Below are 16874 nucleotides of genomic sequence, written 5' to 3' on the forward strand. Positions count from 1 at the left end.
TATAGGCATATGGTAAATACTCACATGACTGAAAGCCTGCACATATTTCTGCTGGATCAAACTGACTTATAAGGAAATACAAATACTCTGGATAACAGCAACAGGAGGTAGTGACAGGCATAGAAATAGTTTTGTTTTTTTGTTTTTTTTACATTTACATGTTTTTGTTGTGATATTTTAAAGAATTATTCAGCTGGTTTTGGATTACTTTCAGTCATCAGTGGTGGAATGTTATTATTACTTCTGGTACTGTAGATCCTTTAGTACACAGGTGTCAAACATGTGGCCTGGGGGCCAAATCCGGGCCGCCAAAGGGTCCAGTCTGGCCCTTGGAATGAATTTGTGAAATGCAAAATTTACACTAAAATATTACCAATCCTTTTAGTTCAGGTTTTACATTCAGACCAATTCAATCTCAATAACCCTAACCCAAGTGGGCAGGACCAGTAAAATACTATCATAATAACATGTAAATAATGACAACTCAAAATTTCTCTCTTTGTAACTGTAAATGTCAAGGCCCAAAACGGAATCTGTCCCGATTCAGAATCGGGCCGGCCCAAAATGGAATTCCATTCTGGGCCGGCCCAGAATGGAATCCTAACTCAACCTGGCCCAGAATGGAATCCTGCTGCTATAGTGTTATTTTTATACCATGTTTAATGCAAATGATCCATAATTCCATAATTTGTCAAATATACATATATTTGAGTACCTCTACCTCCAAGTGCCAGTGCCGTGGGAGCTGTATTTTGAATAAATGCCGCTGCAAGAAAGCTGGACTCAAGTGTTCTACCAAGTGCCACGTGAACAACCAGGGATGCCAGAACAAGTTCTAAGACTTCAGTCCAAGTTTGATTGCATATTCAACAATGTGACATTTTTGGTCTATTAGTGCCGATTTACATTTTCAGTCTTACATACCTTGAGTAACTATTGTCAATTTCAGTCGATTTCACTGTACCATATATTGGTGGGGAGTACCACTAGGTTCTATTTGTAAATAAAGTGTATTATAGTTTAAAATTTAAATGTTGTTTGTTTCATTTTTTTTCACATATTTGCAAATTCCATGTATTGATTTTTGTAATAATTTAGATCATTTGCATTAAACATGGTATAAAAATAACATTATAGCAGCAGGATTCCATTCTAGGCCGGCCTAGAATAGAATTCCATTCTGGGCCGGCCCAATTCTGAATCAGGACAGATTCCGTTTTGGGCCTCGACATAAATGTTTTCATCTATTTACACTAAAACAAAGTATAGTTTTGCCAAAAAATGTGAGTAACCTCAAATGTCTTCAGAGAAGTAAGTACAATTTTAACAATATTCTGCTTGTTACTCAATGTTTTGTGTGTTTGTAGATCCACTGTGATCTGTAAGTTATTATGTACATGTGGAAATGATAAACTGAAGCATAATATTGTTAAAATTACACTTATTGTTTGTTCATGTTATTCACATCTTTTGAAAGGATAGTTTGTACATGTAAACCTTTTCCTAATGTAAATTACCTTTTTTCGCTCTAAAACAGAGAAAATTTTGGAGTTGACATTATTTTTATATTATTATATTATTATTTTACTGGTCGGGCCCACTGCAGATCAAATTTAGCTGAATCTGGCCCCTGAACTAAAATGAGTTTGACACCCCTGCTCTAGTACACAGGTGTCAAACATGTGGCCCGGGGGCCAAATCCAGCCCGCCAAGGGGTCCAATCCAGCCCACGGGATGAATTTGTGAAATGCAAAAATTAAACTGAAGATATTAACAATCAATCCACATACAGACACATACAGACCAATTAGATTTCAAGTGGGTCAGACCAGTAAAATATTATCATCATAGCTTATAAATAATGACTACCCCAAATTTTCTCTTTGTCTTGTGGTGCAAAAAAGTAAAATTACATGAAAATGTTTACATTGCCAAACTATACTTTAAAAAAAAAAAAAAAAAAAGTGAATAAACTGAACAAATGGAAATGTTTTAAGAAAAACAAATGCAAACTAATTTTATTAATATTCTGCCTGTTATTAAATGTTTTGTGCGATTGTAACGCACATGTGTAAATGATAAACTGAGGTATAATATTGTTAAAATTGCACTTGTTTTTCTTAAGACAATTCAAGTTGTTCATGTTATTTAGATTTTTAAGGAAACTTTGTTGATGTAAACCTGATCAGAATATAATTTTACTTTTTTCACTGTTATTATTTTACTGGTCCAGCCCACTTGAGTTCAATTTGGGCGAAATGTGGCCTCTGAACTAAAATGAGTTTGACACCCCTGGTATAGTACACAAGGTGTCAAACATGCAGCCTGGGGGCCAAATCCGGCCTACTAAAGGGTTGAATCTGGCCCCTGGGATGAATTTGTGAAATGCAAAAATTACACTGAAGATATTAGCAATCAATGGTGTTAAAATCATTGTAGGTAATTTCAGTCTAAAGTGGATCAGAACAAGGAAAATACTATCATAATAACCTATAAATAATGAAAACTGCAATTTTTTTCTCTTTGTTTTAGTGTAAAAAAAGAAAAATTACACAACAATGTTTACATTTACAAACTAGCCTTTTACAAAAAATGTGAATATCTGACACGTCTTAAGAGAAGTATGTGGAATTTTAGTAATATTCTCCCTGTTATTTAATGTTTTGTGTATTTGTAGATCCACTGTGATCTCTAAGTTGTGATTGACATGTATAAATGATAAACTAAGGCGTAATATTGTTAACATTGCACTTATTTTACATAAGAATTTTCAGGTTGTTCATATGTGTTCATGTTATGTTCACATACAATTCGTAGATGTAAACATTTTCATTACAGAATTTTACTTTTGTCACTCAAAAGTTCTTATCCTATTATTTATATTATTTTACTGGTCCGGCCCACTTTATTTCATACTAGGCTGAATATGGCCCCTGAACTAAAATGAGTTTGACAACCCTGCTCTAGTAGCTTATAAATTTGAGGAATTTGCAGATGCAATCATCTCAATATTTTCATTTGTAGTACTGCTTTATATTTCTATTCTTCCAGTACTTCTTAGGGACAAAGATATGCACTTTAGTTACACTGTAATTTACAGTTCTCCCCTTTTTGTCCATTGAAAACCATATAGTAGTGGTCTGCGATACTGTATATTTTGGTATTGATCCAATACCAAGTAAATACAGGGCCAGTATCGCCGATACCGATACGTTTCAATAAGGAAGGTAGATGCCTCATCAAATTACTAATTCTCAATAAATTTTCATGACCTTTAAGTGTTTTGTGATGTTTCCTTTCTTATTATTAAATAGTTTAACCCAGGACAGAATCAGGACAACATTTATAAGGAAATACTGTAGAAAATACTTTATTATCAAAATAAGTTTTTTCAGAAACAATACAACAGTAACAAAACAATTTTTCCTCATACATTGTCATGTTTGGAATTTTTTTCTTAAACAAAGTGCACAAAATGATCACCAGAAAACAAATTAAAACAAATTCTTTTTTTCAGGTAGTGTTCAGAAATTGCAATACAAAAATGAAATCAAAATTATCTGTACCTTATAGCCTGTGTACAAGAGAAAAACTGAAAGTAAAGTATCGATCTCACCACGCAAGTATCGATCTGATACCGATACCGAGTTGGTATTGATACTATCAATATCTGGATCGATCCGCCCACCACTACCATATAGCCTTTGCATAGATCAAATGGAACACTGACTGCCTTTACTTTAAACTTAATTTTGCTCAAAACACTTGATCTGCTCTTCTTCCACTGCCTGAAATGCATCCAGACTAATGCTGCTTTATTATTAGTGTTTCATGTAATATTGTTTCTGCTAAACAAAATAGCCAGATAAGAATTATGTTGCATTTTAGAGATTTTATACCGACAATTTATCCAAATAAAATGCTATAATAATCAACTATATTGTATGACCATGAAGAGAAACTACTATTATAATAAAAAAATGAATTTACGTCTACATCACAATGTCCATTGGATCTGTTAACAACTGACCTCTGACCTTTATCCTCTGTGTGGTGGACAGGAACATAGATGCACATGATGAAAGACAGAGTTGGCTAGTGTCACTTCAAAGGTATAGATCTTGAGATGTAAGCAGTGAAGATGCAAACTGCTACCAGTCAGACTAATGTGTTTTATTATGGCGCCATCTGCTGGACAGGAAGCAAGAAACATAGTGACGATGGGATGCCTTACAGCAGGGGTGTCAAACTCTTTTTAGTTCAGGGGCCACATTCAGCCCAGTGTGATCTCAAGACGGTTGGATCAGTAAAATAATAACAGAGGAAAAAAAAGTTACAAAAGTTTCCTTAAAAATGTGAATTTTGGCAGATTTTTTTGCTTAATTCAAGATTTTTTGCTTAATTCAAGCAAAAAAAAAAAAAAATCTGCCAATGGAACAAGTGAAAATTACCTCGGTAAGATTTCTTGAAATGAGATTTTTAAGATCGATTGTCTAAAAATAAGTTCTTATATCTCACTGAAAAGTTACTCTTTAGGTGATTATGTCTTATTTTAAGTGTGATGAGATATGCTTGAATTTTAACAAACCGTGCTTAGTACAAGACATAAAATCACACTCATTTCAGACAGAATTACTTTAAACGAGGAATTTTAGTCTGACTGAGCTGGATATAAGAATTTATGTCTGAAAAGAAGAGGAACAGTGGAAAATTATTCTTAAAATAAGCATTTGATTGCACTGAAAATAACCGCTTCAACCTGGAATCGATCTGATTTTTTTTTTTTTTTTTTTTTTTCTGAATTCAAGATTTATTTATTTATTTTTTTGCTTAATTCAAGCCAAAAATCTGCCAATGGAACAAGTGAAAATTATCTCGGTAAGATTTCTTGGCATAAGATTTTCAAGATCTATTGTTTAAAAATAAGTTCTTATATCTCACTTAAAAGTTACTCTTTAGGTGATTATGTCTTATTTTAAGTGTGATGAGATATGCTTGAATTTTAGCAAACCGTGCTTAGTGCAAGACATAAAATCACACTCATTTCAGACAGAATTACTTTAAACGAGGAATTTTAGTCTGACTGAGCTGGATATAAGAATTTATGTCTGAAAATAAGAGGAACAGTGGGAAAAAATTCTTAAAATAAGCATTTGATTGAACTGAAAATAACCGCTTCAACCTGGAATTGATCTGATTTTTTTTTTTTTTTTTCTTAATTCAAGATTTTTTTTTTTTTTTGCTTAATTCAAGCCGAAAATCTGCCAATGGAACAAGTGAAAATTATCTTGGTAAGATTTCTTGAAATAAGATTTTCAAGATCTATTTTCTAAAAATCAGTTAGAATATATGTCTGAAAATAAGAGGAACAGTGGAAAATAAGAGGAACAGTGGAAAATTATTCTTAAAATAAGCATTTGATTGAACTGAAAATAACCGCTTCAACCTGGAATTGATCTGATTTTTTTTTTCTTAATTCAAGATTTTTTTTTTTTTGCTTAATTCAAGCCAAAAATCTGCCAATGGAACAAGTGAAAATTATCTCGGTAAGATTTCTTGAAATAAGATTTTCAAGATCTATTGTCTAAAAATAAGTTCTTATATCTCACTGAAAAGTTACTCTTTAGGTGATTATGTCTTATTTTAAGTGTGATGAGATATTTTGACTCAAAATGAGAAAAATACACTTTGTAAGATTTTGATTTTTGCAATGAGACTTTCGATTCATGAAAAACCCACGTGTGGATTAGAAAAACCACTAGAAACGTCAAATTTAATGCAGTGTCTTTATTTATAGCGGTATATAAGACCATTTACAGCCATGTTTCCAGATCAAATGCACCTGACACCTAGGTAGCTTTAACTGTCCCACTTTTGGTCCTATTTTTGGCCCCAATATTTTGATAAAAATTCATTAATTTTGGGATGGCTCCGAGCAAGAGTATACATTTTTTTTGCATTTATCTGAGGTCATCATTAGGTACATCCTGGGGGGAAATATGTCTAAATTTCCCTTTTATTATGAGATCTAAAAAGCTGGCGAAGGGGTACCCGAGTTGAGTCGAGTTGAGCCGGTACCACATAGTGGAAGTGGCAATATTAACAGGCAGAACATTGGTAAAATTGCATTTACTTCTTTAAGGACATTTCAGGTTGTTTGTATTTGTTCAAGTTATTCACTTTTATTTGTGAAAGTATAGTTGATAAATGCAAACATTGTCCTAATGTAACTGTACAGGGTGGGGAAGCAAAATTTACAATGAACATTTAGTTGTTTTTTCTCAGCAGGCACTACGTCAATTGTTTTGAAACCAAACATATATTTATGTCATAATCATACCTAACACTATTATCCATACCTTTTCAGAAACTTTTGCCCATTTGAGTAATCAGGAAAGCAAACGTCAAAGAGTGTGTGATTTGCTGAATGCACTCGTCACACCAAAGGAGATTTCAAAAATAGTTGGAGTGTCCATAAAGACTGTTTATAATGGAAAGAAGAGAATGACTATGAGCAAAACTATTACGAGAAAGTCTAGAAGATAGTATTAAAGAAGAATGGGAGAAGTTGTCACCTGAATATTTGAGGAACACTTGCGCAAGTTTCAGGAAGTGTGTGAAGGCAGTTATTGAGAAAGAAGGAGGACACATAGAATAAAAACATTTTCTATTATGTCAATTTTCTTGTGGCAAATAAATTCTCATGACTTTCAATAAACTAATTGGTCATACACTGTCTTTCAATCCCTGCCTCAAAATATTGTAAATTTTGCTTCCCCACCCTGTAGTATTAGTGGAACTCTGAACTAAAATGATTGTTAGTATCTTTGGTGTTCAGTATATCTTTTTTGCATTTCACAGATTCATGCCAACGGCCGAATTGGACCCTTTGGATGGCCACATGTTTGACACCCCATGCTAAATACAGAGGATAATATAATAATAAATGGTGATAAATATTTAAGAAAGGTTACATAGAGAGAAAAAATAATTTGGGAACTGCCATAAAAAAAAAAAAAAAGAAGAAAACTCTGGGTCTTTATGGGTTAAATATTAGTAACATTTTATTTCCTAGCCTTTATATTCACTCATGCAGATATTATTCAGGCACTGTCACAGAAGTTCAGGTTAAATTACATTGTAGAATAGCTGTCCACTGTAGTGACCATGATGCATGAAAGGGTTAAAAAAAAAAAGGCATAAAATTAAGAGTATACCCACTTCTCCAGGGACCACTACACCACTGGCTGTCACATAAAGCCAACTGATTTCTATGAGGGATTTAAATGATAATGTCGAGTGAGGAGTGAACTATCACACAGATAAGTGCGTCTTTAACTGGAGCAGACAGAGCACAGTGGGACTGTGGGAGCTCATAACAGAATGAGTTACAGCAGTAAGTGTCAGGAAGACAGCGGGTTGTAATACTGTGGATCATATCTGTGCGCCCAGAGGGTAGGTCAAGCTGGCAGCTAATGTTCATCCAGCTGCCAGGACCTCAGGAGGAGTATTTTCTACTTCTACTCCAAATTGACACCATTAAGATTTATTCCAGCTTGTTACGAAAACCAGATAAATCTTAGCTTCATTTATTTTAACAACAATTTGTCCCATAGAACATTAAAATGCCACAAAAGGCCATGTTTTTTGTCAGTACACTCACTTCAAATTAGATCAGACTTAAAAATCTCTTTTGGGTCAAAACACAGTAATGTCCCGTCAACGATTGCCATTCAGACATTTATTTCAACATAAAGTAGCTTGTTTTGGATAATCCCTTGTGGTCCAACTAAAGCAAAAATGAATTTAAAAGTAAAAATGTGGGTCAAAACCAAGGTTATTATCGTTAACGAAAACTAACGAAATGACAAAAACTAGAATTGCAAAAACATTTTTAACTGAAATAAAAAAAAAACTATAATTAAAAGAAAAAAAAACATAAATAACTGAAACTGTATTGTGTGTTTACAAAACTAACTAAAACATATAAAAATTCAGGATAAAATTCCCTTCGTTTTTGTCGTAGTCAATGTCGGATTGAAATAAAATCGATGTGTTTCCCTCAAGCAATTTTAGTTAGCGGCACCATATGATATTTAATGGTCCGTCATTTCTTGTCACTTGTTGTTTTGAGTTGTCTTCTCGTTCCCACTCTACCTGGAAACATGGAGACTAAAGTTGGGAGAAAACAACAGAGTCCTGAATGGGATTTATTTGAATTCGACAGTGAAGAAGAGAAAAGATATAAAGACATGAAAACTAAACTAAAACTAAGCATTTAGAAAATAATGAAAACTAATACAAACTAGCAAACCTGCTCTAAAAAACTAATTAAAACTAACTGAATTTGAGGAAAAAAAGTCAAAACTAAATAAAACTAAAGTATAATGAAAAATCCAAAACTATTATAACCTCAGTCAAAACACAGTAATGTCCCATCAGAGAGCGAACTTTAATTGACTGCCATTCCAACATTTATTTCAACATAAAGTAGCTCCTCGTTTTGGTTAATCCCTTATGGTCCAACTAAAGCAAAAATGAATTTAAAAAGTAAGAATGTGGGTCAAAATCAAGGTTATTATCGTTAACGAAAACTAACGAAATGACAAAAACTAGAATTGTAAAAACATTTTTGTTAACTGAAATAAATAAAAACTATAATTAAAAGAAAAAAAACGATAACTAACTGAAACTGTATTGTGTGTTTACAAAACTAACTAAAACGTTTAAAAATTCAGGATAAAATTCCCTTCGTTTTCATCTTTGTCAATATAGGATCGATATGAAATCGATGTATTTCCCTCAAACAATTTTAGCTAGCGGCACCATATGACATTTAACGGTCCGTCACTTCTTGTCACTTGTCGTTTTGAGTCGTCTTCTCGTTCCCACTCTACCTGGAAACATGAAGAGTAAAGTTGGGATAAAACAACACAGTCCTGAATGGGATTTATTTGAATTCGACAGTGAAGAAGAGAAAAGAATATAAAGACATGAAAACTAAACTAAAACTAAGCATTTAGAAAATGACAACAACTAATAAAAACTAGCAAACCTGCTCTAAAAAACTAATTAAAACTAACTGAATTAGAGGAAAAAAAGTCAAAACTAAATAAAACTAAACTATAATGAAAAATCCAAAACTATTATAACCTCAGTCAAAACACAGTAATGTTCCGTCAGAGAGCGAACTTTAATTGACTGCCATTCCAACATTTATTTCAACATAAAGTAGCTCCTTGTTTTGGATAATCACTAATGATCCAACTAAAGCAAAAATTAATTTAAAAAGTAAAAATGTGGGTCAAAATCAAGGTTATTATCGTTAACGAAAACTAACGAAATGACAAAAACTAGAATTGTAAAAACATTTTTGTTAACTGAAATAAATAAAAACTATAATTAAAAGAAAAAAAAACGATAACTAACTGAAACTGTATTGTGTGTTTACAAAACTAACTAAAACGTTTAAAAATTCAGGATAAAATTCCCTTCGTTTTCATCTTTGTCAATATAGGATCGATATGAAATCGATGTATTTCCCTCAAACAATTTTAGCTAGCGGCACCATATGACATTTAACGGTCCGTCACTTCTTGTCACTTGTCGTTTTGAGTCGTCTTCTCGTTCCCACTCTACCTGGAAACATGAAGAGTAAAGTTGGGATAAAACAACACAGTCCTGAATGGGATTTATTTGAATTCGACAGTGAAGAAGAGAAAAGAATATAAAGACATGAAAACTAAACTAAAACTAAGCATTTAGAAAATGACAACAACTAATAAAAACTAGCAAACCTGCTCTAAAAAACTAATTAAAACTAACTGAATTAGAGGAAAAAAAGTCAAAACTAAATAAAACTAAACTATAATGAAAAATCCAAAACTATTATAACCTCAGTCAAAACACAGTAATGTCCCGTCAGAGAGCGAACTTTAATTGACTGCCATTCCAACATTTATTTCAACATAAAGTAGCTCCTTGTTTTGGATAATCACTAATGATCCAACTAAAGCAAAAATTAATTTAAAAAGTAAAAATGTGGGTCAAAATCAAGGTTATTATCGTTAACGAAAACTAACGAAATGACAAAAACTAGAATTGTAAAAACATTTTTGTTAACTGAAATAAATAAAACTATAATTAAAAGAAAAAAAAACGATAACTAACTGAAACTGTATTGTGTGTTTACAAAACTAACTAAAACGTTTAAAAATTCAGGATAAAATTCCCTTCGTTTTCATCTTTGTCAATATAGGATCGATATGAAATCGATGTATTTCCCTCAAACAATTTTAGCTAGCGGCACCATATGACATTTAACGGTCCGTCACTTCTTGTCACTTGTCGTTTTGAGTCGTCTTCTCGTTCCCACTCTACCTGGAAACATGAAGAGTAAAGTTGGGATAAAACAACACAGTCCTGAATGGGATTTATTTGAATTCGACAGTGAAGAAGAGAAAAGAATATAAAGACATGAAAACTAAACTAAAACTAAGCATTTAGAAAATGACAACAACTAATAAAAACTAGCAAACCTGCTCTAAAAAACTAATTAAAACTAACTGAATTAGAGGAAAAAAAAGTCAAAACTAAATAAAACTAAACTATAATGAAAAATCCAAAACTATTATAACCTCAGTCAAAACACAGTAATGTCCCGTCAGAGAGCGAACTTTAATTGACTGCCATTCCAACATTTATTTCAACATAAAGTAGCTCCTTGTTTTGGATAATCACTAATGATCCAACTAAAGCAAAAATTAATTTAAAAAGTAAAAATGTGGGTCAAAATCAAGGTTATTATCGTTAACGAAAACTAACGAAATGACAAAAACTAGAATTGTAAAAATATTTTCGTTAACTGAAATAAAAAAAAACACTATAATTAAAAGAAAAAAACGATAACTAACTGAAACTGTATTGTGTGTTTACAAAACTAACTAAAACGTTTAAAAATTCAGGATAAAATTCCCTTCGTTTTCATCTTTGTCAATATAGGATCGATATGAAATCGATGTATTTCCCTCAAACAATTTTAGCTAGCGGCACCATATGACATTTAACGGTCCGTCACTTCTTGTCACTTGTCGTTTCGAGTCGTCTTCTCGTTCCCACTCTACCTGGAAACATGGAGACTAAAGTTGGGAGAAAGCAACAGAGTCCTGAATGGGATTTCTTTGAATTTGACAATGAACAATAGAAAAGATATAAAGAAACGAAAACTAAACTAATTAGAAAACCATTTAGAAAATAACAAAAACTAATAAAAACTAGCAAACCTATTCTAACAACTTATTAAAACTAACTGAATTAGAGGAAAAAAAGTCAAAACTAAATAAAACTAAACTATAATGAAAAATCCAAAACTATTATAACCTTGGTCAAAACACAGTAATGTCCCGTCAGAGAGCGAACTTTAATTGACTGCCATTCCAACATTTATTTCAACATAAAGTAGCTCCTTGTTTTGGATAACCACTAATGATCCAACTAAAGCAAAAATTTATTTAAAAAGTAAAAATGTGGGTCATTTAGCAACACTAATCTGTCAAATTGTCTCTAAAATGTCCCATTAGAGAGATTTCGAATACTGTGTTTTGACCCTTTTACTAAATAACACCCCTTGGTTTTTGTTTCATTTCCTGTTGTGCCAAAAAATGAACAGTTTTGACAATAAAACCAAACAAGTCCCTGGGTCCAGTCCATTTTACATTTCGCTCCACATTCCATTTATTTGAGCAGGATACTCTAATGCAGCTTCAAGGCGTGGAGTTCACACGGTGCAATCTGGCGTCTAATGAAGTCTTGAGAGACATATCATCGCACAATACTGCTTTTATTTCATTTCCTCTCCCTGCTGTCTTCATCTAAAAACCAAGACCTAAAGCCTTCATAATCAGTTTCCTCCAGATTGCTTGTGTCTCCCTTAGAGTGGGTGGAAGACTTTTACAATAGTATGATTTGGTTGAAACAGTGAAGAAATCAGCACGGCTCAAGTAAACGGACTAAACTCAGGGTCATGTCAGTGCATCACATCATTTTCTGGGAATTCTTTTCCACACAGGGGCCATTTACACTGGGCACATGTGACCACGAATGTCTGAAATGGAAAAGTTCTCCTCATTACTTTCAAAATGTATAATTTGCAGAAATTGTTCTAAATAGCTTAGTGTTTTCAAATAGTTATGTTATTGTATTGCTTTTTTTATTTTTCTAGTGGGGTTTCTCTTGTGTATGCTCGGTATTGTGCTGCTTTTAGAACCTTGATTTCCTGAGGGATCAATAAAGTTCTATCTAATCTAATTTAATCTAATCTCTGGGGGAAAAAAATAGCTTGCACAAAAAATGCAGAAAAAAGCTCGAACCATTAAATCATTGACAGAAAATTCCAGTTCTTTGAAACTGGAGCCTTCTGAACAACCAAAAAAAATGTTTTTTCAAATATCAATTTCCATGTATGAGCTTCAATTTTGTATCATATTTGATACATCGGGTCTCAATGCTCAAATATTTTTATTTTTGAACAAACAAAAACATAATATAACACAAACATGTCTAACAAATTGGTAATTCCTTTTCAAAATTGGCAAAATTCTACCTCCTTCCTCATTAATGGTGGGGTGCGAGATTTTTTTCCTGGAGCATTTTTTACTATATTACAGTCTACTCTCGTTATACCACCAACTTCCGTTCACGGCCAAATTGGCGGTATAGCGAAAATGGCGTTACAACGGGTTGCATCCATAATGTGCATGTCTTTACTATATGATGTCTATGCTGTCTCCGTTAACCCGTTCTAATTGCGTTTCTAAATAAATCTTGATTCTGTTATGTTGTAAGGGATCATTTAAAGTGGGGAAACATTTTAAGCATTATTATACCGTGTCGGGAAATGACACCCCATCATCTTGAGGCTTTGGCTTAATCCCACGTCCTCTTCCCGACATCCTGACCTACTGAGTGTTCTGCGATAAATGAACGGTGGCCGTTCCGTAGACCTACTCGTAGCTTGTCGCGATCAGCGTCTGGCGCGTTTGTTTCAGTGCATTGTTAAAATTTATGTGTACTTGATGGCAATCACGCTGGCGGTATAACGGTCGGGAAATCAATGGTATAAGTGTTGTTTGTGCATGGAACTGGGCTGGCGGATGGCGATAGGCGGAAATGGCGGTAGCTAATGGAATAATGCATTGGGGATTTTTGTGCAATGGTTTTGGTCGGCGGTGAGCGAAAATGGCGGTATAACGGCGGGCGGTTTAACAAGAGTAGACTGTACTTAAAATCCCCTTCACACCCCGATTACAACCACCGTTTGAACCGTGATATGTCGAAGTGCTGCTACTGACATTTAATGTGTTGGAATGAGTGTTTCTTAATTAATCCACCAGGAGGCGCTGCTCTGAATTAAGTATAGTAGACAAATACCAGAAAAGTAAAGTTTTTTGAAAAGCAGAAAGTCAGTAATAACAAACATGGAGATGACAGATGTAACACTATTGTGGGTACTAATGTTGCAACGTTTCCACTGGTAAGGTTTAAAAGCGAAGCTTCAGGAGGCAGAGAAAAGAGAAATGAGCAAGTTTTGTTTTCACTTAACCCTAACCCTAACCCACCGGTGCCGGATACTGCCGTGTCTCCTGATGACCTTAGCCCCATCGATACCCTTTTTAATTGCATTTTAAATACTAAGTCCTGGACAGCAGCGAACTTCCTCCTGCTCAACCAGGGCAAAACCGAGGTTTTAACCCTTTCATGCATAGTGGTCACTCCAGTGGACAGTTACTCTACAGCTTTACTCTTGTATATTCATGGGTTTTGTTGTTTTAGTTCCATATCAACCAACACACTGGACACTTATGCATCATCTCATAAACTGCAATTCATACCATTATTGTAACTTTGCTGTTCTTGACTGGTTCTTGAGCGGAAATCAATTGTTAATATTTATTTTTTGCATATTATCTCCATGAAGTGAGTAATAACTACTATTAGAATATGTTAAAATGTGAGAAAACATAAGATTAGCTGCATTAAACATGGTTTCATTTCACTGTTTTCATATCACTTTATGATATTGGGTTTTAAATACGTTGTTTCTTTGCTTCAAGAATAAAATTCATAGTGCAGCTGAGTGGACATTTTTGTAACTCCATGAAAAACAGGTTGATTTTTTAAAAAAAATTCAATCACTTTGTTTTTTTTTTCATGCCTAAAGAGGAATAAAAACACTCAGGAAAAAAAAAATGATTAAGGTTCTCATAATTCATGCATGAAAGGGTTAATTGTTGGTCCTGAGGCTCAGAGTGAGAGGCTCAAAGCTAAGCTCCAAACCCATTCACTCGACCCTTCTGAGAGGGTTAAAAGTCTGGGTGTTTTACTAGATTGTGAGCTTAGCTTTGAGCCACACATAGGGTCTGTCACCAAAACAGGTTTTTATCATTTAAAAATATTGCCAGAGTACGACCCTTTCTCTCTCGAGCCAGTGCAGAGACTCTGATACATGCATTTGTCACAAGTCGTATTGATTATTGTAACGCTCTCCTTTCTGGTCTTCCTAAGACAGTGGTTCTTAACCTTGTTGGAGGTACTGAACCCCACCAGTTTCATATGCGCATTCACCGAACCCTTCTTTATTAAAAAATAAAATGTGATTTTTTTTCAAATTCAAGACACAGGTACTGTACATGTTTTACTGGTGCACAAAATGAACCGTGCATTAACATCACTGTGTTCAAAGAACAAAACCAATCCAGTGCATGAACTCACAACAAATTACATACCTTTTCACAAAGACATGACCTTTTTTAATACTACCACACTGAAATGGTTTTAATTTTTAATCTTATGTATTCCAATAATGAACTTATTGTATTTATGCTGTTTATCATTTTTAACATTTTAACACACACCCATCACCTAATTTCCATCAGGCTACAATAATAATGAATATTTACTGCAAATCAGTGTGACTGACGGCTTTAGCGTAATACGATTTCTCCATCCGCGACAGTGCGTCGGTCGTCATATGATCGTAACTGCCCAGTGCGGTGACTGAAAAATGTAAACAAACGCTACACATGGCTGCCTCCGTGGTTAACAGGAAGTAGCAAAAGTCATAACATCGATGTGGAAAATACTCAAATAATTCATCGTCAGACGAGTGGAAGAGATTATAAACACTTCTGGATTGTGTTGTAGTGCTATAAGCAACAACAATACACCGCGTATATTGGATGCCAATCAGAGAAAGAGTCCCCGAAGCCGTTTGTTTACATACAGAGACCTAGCCCGACACACCCACCCAACTAATGAGTCGAGTGTGTGTCTTGACCTCCGCCGAACCCCTGAGACTGACTCACCGAACCCCTAGGGTTCGATCAAACCCAGGTTAAGAACCACTGTCCTAAGAAGACCATTGCACCGCTGCAGCTGTTCCAAAACTCTGCAGCCCGACTGCTGACGAGGACCAGAAAGAAAGAGCATATTACACCAGTGCTCAGGTCTGTGCACTGGCTCCCTCTGAGCTTCAGGATCAATTTTAAAGTGCCTTTATTGGTTTTTAAAACTCTTAATGGTCTTAGCCCTGTTTATTTATCTGATTTGCTTTTAACATATGAGCCCTCTCGGACCCTCAGGTCCTCAGGTAGTAATCTCTTAACTGTTCCCAGAGTCCACTCCAAACCTCCTGGTGAGGCCTCATTCAGCTTTTACGGCCCCAAACTGTGGAACAGCCTACCTGAGGATCTGAGGTCTGCTGCAAGTGTTCATATTTTAAAAAGTAAATTAAAACTTATCTTTTTAGTCTAGCTTTTAATTAAATTTTTACCATAAACATTACTTTACTTTGTTGCTTTTATTTTTATTTTTATTTTTAGTTGCAACTGCGGGACAGTGGGGGGTTTGATGTGAATCACTTTGTGCTACATGTACCATGTATGAAAAGTGCTATAGAAATAAAGTTTGATTGATTTGATTGATTGATTGATTGATTGATTGATACTGGTATCATAATCTGTGCATCCCTAGAAATCAGTACCTCACATACATTTAAGTAATGCATTCATGAATATTCATTCATCTTTCTTTTTCTTCCCATTTATTCTTGTCCTTTGGATACTTGCTTTTTAGAATGATCAAATGTTGCGGATACACCACATGGTACTAATTCCAGATTAATTGGTGTTGAATTACAAATACGAATGGAGGAACAAAACAGAATGGGCAAAAATGCTGTAAAGGTTTTATTATAAAAGCTTCTGTATGAACCGGATATTATTTATTCTCATTAAGTATAATAGAAGCCTACGTTTGAACCATGTAAATAAAATGTCTGGATATGATTATGATAACCGTGGAGAGGGTAGGAGCACACTGTGTGAAAATGAAGTATTATCTTTGTGGAAGGTCACTGTTATTTCATTTGTGGGAAAGTTATTACATTGTGGGATTATTACGTTAAAAGCTGCAATTTTTTATTATGTTTGTGGATTATTAGTTTGTGGGGTTAACACCCTGTTGGAAAAGAAACACACACCCAATAGTTTTTGTTTTGTCTTATTTTTGTTTTGTTTCTGTTTTGTTTTGCTTTGTTTCATTTTGTCTGTGTCTAAATCAGTTGGTATGAATCTATCTGATGTGATACTTCAGTCTGTTGTCTTTTGAGTATCTTTCCATCTAAGTCTTATGACTGTATGTTGAATGCAGAGGCGATTTCTCATAGACTGCAAGGGAAGCTCGGCTTCCCCTAAAATTACGAAAATTAAATGGTCAAATATGTACGGTTGTGTTGACATTTCATTGACTACAAATGTCTTAGAACACGTTCATCTCACAGACGAGTTCGTTCAGAATCAGCTTTATCACAAATCAAC

The 16874-nt window shown here is 34.2% G+C and overlaps 1 long non-coding RNA gene across 1 annotated transcript; it reads right to left on the reverse strand.

Moving 5' to 3' along the window:
* Positions 1-6155: 6155 nt before the first annotated feature.
* LOC115438242 (uncharacterized) lies at positions 6156-14949 on the reverse strand. The gene is made up of 3 exons (XR_003938053.1): positions 14939-14949; positions 11545-11548; positions 6156-6230 (listed from the first exon to the last, which is right to left on the reverse strand). It is a non-coding gene; the product is annotated as an uncharacterized LOC115438242 (long non-coding RNA).
* Positions 14950-16874: the final 1925 nt, after the last annotated feature.

This window comes from Sphaeramia orbicularis, chromosome 18, assembly GCF_902148855.1.
Source record: "Sphaeramia orbicularis chromosome 18, fSphaOr1.1, whole genome shotgun sequence".
In the NCBI taxonomy this organism is placed as follows: Eukaryota; Metazoa; Chordata; class Actinopteri; order Kurtiformes; family Apogonidae; genus Sphaeramia; species Sphaeramia orbicularis.